Below are 7,613 nucleotides of genomic sequence, written 5' to 3'. Positions count from 1 at the left end.
GCGATTCTGCTTCTAGATACTTACTGAAGAAACAAAAACACTAATTTGAAACGATATCTGCACCTGATGTTCAGTGCAGCATTGTTTACAATAGCGCAGATTTGGAAACAACCTAACAGGCTATCATCAGTGGAAGAAGGGATAAAGGAAAATTGGATTACATGCACATGCACACACATGCACACACACACCATGGAATATTAATCAGGCATAGAAAAGTAGGAAATCTTGCTATTGGGACAACATGGATGGACCTTGACAGCATTATGCTAAGTCAGACAGAAAAGGATAAATGCCATATGACCTTACATATGGATGTGGCATCGAAAATGATAACAACAACAACCACAATGAACTCATAGAGAGAGAGAACACATTGGCAACTGCCAAAGGCAGGGGCAGGGGTCTGGGCAAAATAGCTGAAGGGAGCCAAAGGTACAAATTTCCAGTTATAAAACCACTAAGTCATGATGATATAATACACAGCACGGTGGCTACAGCTAATACAGTAGCTCATGCTTGGGAGTCGCTAAGAGAGTAGATCCGCAAAGTTCTCAACACGAGTTTGCTTCAGTAGCACATACAGTACACTGGAACAATACAGAGATCAGCATGGCCCCTATGCAAGGATGAAGTGTTGCATATTTTTACATTTTGGTTCCCTGGGAAACCAGTCTTGTAAGTGCATGTGAAGTAGTGGGACCCCCGCCCCCACCCCAGCACACTCTCCGTCTGGGGACCCACTCACACTAAACCCTCTTCCCATGCCCCCACAACCCCACCTCCCTGGAGAGAAACTAGACATGGGGAATGGGGAGGGGCCCTGGCCAGGAGAGGGCTCCTTTCCTGTCATGATGTTGCACAGCTGAAGCTAATTTTATATATCAATTATACTTCAACTAAAAAAAGAAATGCAGGGGCGCCTGAGTGGCTCAATTGGTTAAGCATCTGCCTTCGGCTTAGGTCATGATCTCAGGGTCCTGGGATCAAGTCCCACATCGGGCTTTTGGCTCAGCGGGGAGTCTGCCTGCCTCTCTCCCTGCTTGTGTTCTCGCTCTCTGTCAAAAAAAATAAATAAAATCTTAAAAACAAAAGAAATGCATATCAAACTTACCAAGCAGATTATGCCTAGGAGGTACCCTCCCCTCCCCCAAAGTCTGTGATTCAGTGGATCTGGACTGGGCATCTGTGTTTGATTAAAAGCTGTACGGCCGATTTGAATTCACGGCCAGGCTGGCAAATCACTGGTCTACTGGAATACAGTATGATAACATACTATTTTAGAAAAACAAATGAAATGGGAATCAATAGGACAAAAGGTATTCACAACAGAAGTTGACATTCGAGCTGGTTATCGAAAAAGATAGGTGGTAGGTGCGGAGGGGGAGAAAATGCAATGGAGACACAAGTAAGATCAATTCAAGTAATAACTTCAATGAGAACAGCAGGAGTACAAATAGTTACAAGTTTCCTTAGAATCCTAAACATAATACCTCAAAGGACTATAGGGGTCACCTAGAGGTGTACTTCTCAAACGTCAATGCACATGGGAGTCATCTTGGGATCTTGTTAAATGGAGATTGGGACTCATTAAGCCTGGAGTGGAACCCGAGACTCAGAGACCACACTTTAAGTAGCGAGATTTTAGGGCTTCAGGGAAGAACACTGACATATCAAGCTAATTATTAAAGTAGCAGCACACCGACAGACAAATACAACCCAAAGGCAGATCAAAGATCACATCAATCCATTCAGAGACCAAGCCCTGAGCTCTGACTGTGGGGCTGACAGGGTCCAAACCAACACGTATGGTGGTTTTTAGCCTGTCAGGCCATCCAACAGCCATCGCTGTCTAAGGCACTTGCCCTGGAAAAAAAGTAAATCTTACACCTCAAGAGTTTAGGCCTCTATTGGCTCACAGGAACCTTTTTCTTCTTCAGTTTATTCTGAAATGGGGCAGGAATGAGAGAGAAAATAGCTACTCCTGTGACACCTCACGATAGCAATCTTCCTTCTACTTCAAAATCATTCCAATTCAACAGAGTCCAACTGTAGGAGAATTTCAGAAATAACTCATTTCCTTTTTTTTTTTTAAGATTTATTTATTTTAGAGAGGGAGAGAGAGCATGACCATGAGGAGCAGAGGGAGAGGGAGAGAGAGAGAGAATCCCTGGTGGACTCCACGCTGAGCACAGAGCCCGATGCGGGGCTCGATCTCATGACACTGAGATCACAACCTGAGCCAAAATCATGAGTCGGATGCTTAACTGACTGCACAGTGGCCCCAGAAATACTCATTTCCTAATCATAGGTCCTAACTGGCAAATAATCTTATCCTGATATTACAGAGATACCAAAGTGATACAGAAGAGCAACCTTCAGGGCAATAAATATTCAAACTGATGAAGGTAAAGCACAAGTAAAGACACACAATTCCACGTAAGCCTTCCAAAAATCTACTTAGGTACCATTTTCTTCAGTCAAGTGCACATGGATGAAATACTGAATCAACACAGATGTCCAAATTTAACCTGCATTGTTGTATTTAATCCTCCCAGCAATCTTAACATGTTATTCAATCTGTTTCGGAGTTAACACACTGAAGCTCAGAGATGTAACTTACAAAGCTATACATCTAGTAAAATCACAGCTGGGATGGGAATCCAGACAGTCTGACTCCCAAGTCTTGTTTTCTTTCCATTTTACAGAACTGTTTTCTGTTAAGAATGGAAGATATGATCTCCCAGTTACTGATCCCAATTTACTGAACACAGGACATTTCTATCAAAGGGCTCAATTCTCCCATAAATCAGCTAAGGGTTTAATTGTTGGTTTCACCTGATTGATTCTGAGTTGGGTCCTTTTGAGAAATCAGCCTAGGAAAGTGGTACTCAAACTATGGTCCTACAAAAACTACATTAACATTACCTGAGTACTTGTTAGAAAGGCAAATTCTAAGGATGCACCAGAGACCTACTGCCATGGGAATCCCTGGAAGTGGGGCCTCAAGAACTGTGTACTAACAAACCTTCGGGTGATTCTTTCTGATGTAGACTCAAGTTTGAGAACCACTGCTCTTTATCTACACCCTTTCTAATTTAAAACCTAGCTGTAGGGGTGCCTGGGTGGCTCAGTCCGTCATGTGGGCAACTCTTGACTTTGGATCTGGTGGTGATCTCAGGGTCATGGGATCAAGCCCTGTATAGGGCTGTGCATTCAATGGGAAGTCCGCTTTAGATTCTTTCCCTCTACCCCTCTCCCACCCACTCATGTGCTTTCTAAAACACATAAATCGTTAAAGAAAAAACAAAACTAACTGTAAATTAGGTCATTCTTCCAGACAGTGGTAGCTTAAAAGGGGTTGGTTGATTCAATTGTTTCTCTTGATTAAAATCCAATAATGGAACAAAATTAGAGATAGTACTCTCATGACCCCGAGATCAAGAGTCAAATGGTCTTTCAACTGAGCCAGCCAGGCACCCCAGGATATATTTTCCAAAACTAAGATCAGCCTTTGTTAGAGAGTCTCTGTTCCATGTAGTGGCTATCTGACTCACAAAATCTCACAAAATAATCTGACCTACCACCCCCTTAAAATCCCTAAAAGGTCATAAATCAACATTCCTTTCCACTTAAATGTGTAGAATTGGGGTGCCTGGTGGCTGAGTCAGTTAAGTATCAGACTCTTGGCTTCAGATCACGTCACTATCTCCGGGTTGTAAGATGGAGCCCTGCCTTTGTTCCCTGCTGGGGCATTGAGCCTACTTGAGATTCTTGCTCTCCCTCTGGCCTGCCACCCCCTGCCTTCCCCCCACCCCCGCTCGGTCTCACTCGCTGTCTCTCAGGGAATAAAAACTGTGTAGAATAACAACATTTCACATAACTGATTTAACCAAATAAAGACTTAATTTTTGTCACAGTGCACTAGCCTACCACTTAAATCAGAGGATAAAATTTTACTGTAGTTTCTACCATCAAATTTCAACCACATGGCTTAGAGTTCAAGGAAAATCCAACTTCTTATTCCTATCCTTAAACCAGAGTCTCCATTAAAACCAGGAACCAGGTGGGTCTTGTGACTAACCAGCCGAGCCGGGTCATCATTCCATCTCTGTAATTCACTTTCTGTCCTGGGAATTCTCTCCCCCACCCTTCCTATTGAAACCCTATTTGCTTATCAAGGCCCATTTCAAACTCTATTACTCCCACATTCAGATAAATAGCATCATGCATCAAAACATGCATCCCCTGGCTTTGTAGACAGAGAAACTTGAGTCTTGGTTCTAATATTTACCATCTTTGCAACCACTGGAAATCTTGTTAACTTTGAGGAGCCTCAGTTCCTCTTCAATAAAACGAGGATGGTGACAACCTGCTCTATAAACTGCTATGTGGTTTCCGTTATAAAGCGACCTGGTTCATCAACAGGATTATCAAAAACTCTCATCCTACATTACGGTCTCTCATCTATGGATGCCTAGAACAATTGTAAGTTGTATTCCACAACTGGTCAGCTAATATAACTCTTACATTGTGTATCATGCGGGCCACCCAAGCCCAAAGTGTGGATAGACTACACTTATAACCTTCTTCCTCCAAGAAAAGACAGGGAAGGTCATGATGAGATTTGAATCTAAAATTCAAAGACCTGAAAAAGTGAAGGACTCTGACACAAACACAGGAACTAAAATCCTCAATAAGTGGAATTTTAGAAATTTATAGCAGCCAAAGCACTGTAAAGGACACTTGTGTTAGCATGAGATTTCTTATTGAAAATAAATCACCAGAGTGGGAGAACATTTTTAATATGAATGAAAGACAATTCTAAACTAGCCCTGTAATCAAGAGAGTTTCCCTCACTTTCATCCTAAATGTACATTTTAAATGGGGAAGAAAAGGTGGGGTTGTAGCTTGCTGCCAGTCCTGGTTATACACACAACTGCTGCGTGACCCAATTTGAGCACCACTGACATAGAGAGGGCATGATGTGAAGCCCTCTGAAGAGAAATATTTCAAACTATAGGTCCACTGGTTGAGATAGCCACACCTCTCTCTGCTACGTGCCCATTATTCGTTTCATCGCTGACTTCTGTGGCACAGAAGTAAGAATCAGAAAACATGGCATCCATCAGCAAGCCACTGATCTGGTTCTCATGGAAGGCCTCCTCAAAAAGGAGTTGGGTGGTGCTGGAGTATAAAGGCTGGACATTCTACAGTGAACAGCGAGCATGATCTATCTGGGATGGTGCCAGTTTTCCTCAGGGTTGCTACTCTGCTCAAGCTATTGGAAGTCATCCTTTCTCTCTGACCAAGGCAGAGATAGAGTGGAGTTCCATGAAGGAGGACTCAAACTGCCCAACTGAATACAAACTCTACTAGACATGTATTGTGTAGTATTGTTAGTGTTTTTTGAGTCTTGCACTTTGATTTTTTTTAAGATTTTATTTATTTATTTGAGAGAGAGGATGAGGGGGGAGGGGCAGAGGGAGAAGCAGACTCCCCACTGAGCAGGGAGCCCCACCGGGGCTTGATCCCAGGACCGGGAGATCATGACCTGAGCCGAAGACAAATGCTTACCTGGCTGAGCCACCCAGGCACTCTGAGTCTTGGAATTTTAAAAGACTCTAATGAAAGCTACAGACATTCTTCCAAGAAAGAAATTCTTACATTTGTATATCTTCATCTTCTGCAAATGATCAGTTGTTACACCAACATCCTGAAACTCATCTGTGGAACCCATGCAAACCACCCCAACCCTAGGTAGACCTAGAGCACAGTAGAGCTACTATTTCTGATGATCCTTACACTAAATTCTACTTAAATGCACGGTGCCATTTTCATCCCCATAAAGGAAGCAAAGGGATAGAAATAATTAATTTTGAGGTAGGAGTTCTAATATGATTGCTATACGTGTTTTCAGGTATTTTTAATGAGAGACTTGTGGGAATTCAACAAAGAAATGATGGAACCCACCTATCTGTATAACAAAACTGAGTTAAGAGACATGTTAGCAAACATTGTGACTATCCTCCAAGTACCAATTCATGCTAATGCACCTACTAGTGCCAGGTAATCTCTCAGATGATACATGTTCAACATCAGGATAATGATTCATTCTTGGCATGAGGAGCTGTCAAACGGAAAAGATACCATCATGTAACCCAACACACTTCCGCCCATCAAGTAGGTGTTTTCTGGTATTCTAATTTCCACAGAATAGAGCAGATTAACCCTCTATTGAACACTCAAGTGAAGTGAGACATGTTCATGGGATGAATAGCAAGCTGTTTAATGTCATTTCTTTTCTGAAGTACAATAACATTTTTGCTATGGCTATTCCTAAGGCACAGAGAAAATGTGGCTGCAGACGCTTTATTCTTGGTGCTCTATTACTGCTCTGGTAGGACGTTTATCAATAGCCATTTAGGGGTGCCGGGCTGGTCAAGTCGGTAGAGAAAGCAACTCTTGATCTCAGGGTTCTGAGTTCGAGCCCCATGTTGGGCAGGGAGATTACTAATAAAGCTTTTTTTTTTTTTTTTTTGAGGGAGAAGCAGACTCTGTCCCTGCTCCTGTGCTTTATCTCTTGCTCATTTTCTCTCTCAGATAAAAAAAATATATTTAAAAAAAAATAAAGTGGACTTGTACAACTCAAACCTGTTTTGTTCAAGGGTCAACTGTATACCCTAAGACAATGTGTATATTATACATATCACACACAAACACACACACATGCACTCAACAAAAATGTTGACTGCCGAGTTTGTGCCAAGCACTGTGATAGACACAGTGCATGCCATGGTGAGCCAACAATCCTCCCACGGCTCATTGGCCATTGGCTTGAGCTTCACAATAAGCCTTATGCCTTGTGGCATAACTGGAAGTATAATGGGGTGTCAAAAAATCAGGGCTAGGAATCATGTGGTTTTATTTCTTTATAAAGCAACTAATGAGATCCATTATTAAGAGCAATTCATAATTATATTCCCCTAACCCTGCTTCGGTTTTCTGTCAGGAAAAGACAATGTTTCACATTGGTACACTTTCCAGATAACTGAAGTCTGCATCTCAAACTCTGAAATCTGAACAACTTTGGTGGAAGATTGTTTTACCTGCTTCCCTGTCATCTCAAATGACACAGAACATTATTTAACCTTCCCTCAATGACTCAAAGGTGTCCATAAGACCCACAGTTATTATGCTGTATGGTAATCAAGCTCTAGTTCTGTCTCCATGTTTCTCTTTGTCCTTGTCAGGCGGTCAAATGTCTATTCATCTGTCACCCAAACTACCTGCAATAATCTTCCTTGCCTACCTGCATTCTACTAACTGCTGCATCTCCACCAGATAACCAATCTTATTAAGAAGTATGTATTAAAAAGAAGCTCAGGGGCGTCTGGGTGGCTCAGCCAGGGAAGCATCTGCCTTCGGCTCAGGTCATGGTCTCAGGGGTCCTGGGATCAAGTCCCACATCAGGCTCCCTGCTCAGTGGGGAGCTTGCTTCTCCTTCACCCCCCTGCTCATGCTCTCTCTTTCTGTCAAGGAAAAGGAAAAGGAAAAGGAAAAGGAAAAGGGAAAGGGAAAGGGAAAGGGAAAGGGAAAGGGAAAGGGAAAGG

The 7,613-nt window shown here is 42.5% G+C and overlaps 1 pseudogene; it reads left to right on the top strand.

The window, feature by feature from the left end:
• The first annotated feature begins 565 nt into the window (after positions 1 to 565).
• Positions 566 to 649, top strand: LOC112809493 (U6 spliceosomal RNA; annotated as a pseudogene).
• Positions 650 to 7,613: the final 6,964 nt, after the last annotated feature.

The sequence above is a fragment of the Callorhinus ursinus genome, unplaced genomic scaffold, assembly GCF_003265705.2.
Source record: "Callorhinus ursinus isolate GAN/ISIS: 27379988/994484 unplaced genomic scaffold, GSC_fseal_2.0 scaffold33, whole genome shotgun sequence".
NCBI lineage: Eukaryota > Metazoa > Chordata > Mammalia > Carnivora > Otariidae > Callorhinus > Callorhinus ursinus.
This window is presented reverse-complemented; position numbering and strand designations above follow the sequence as displayed.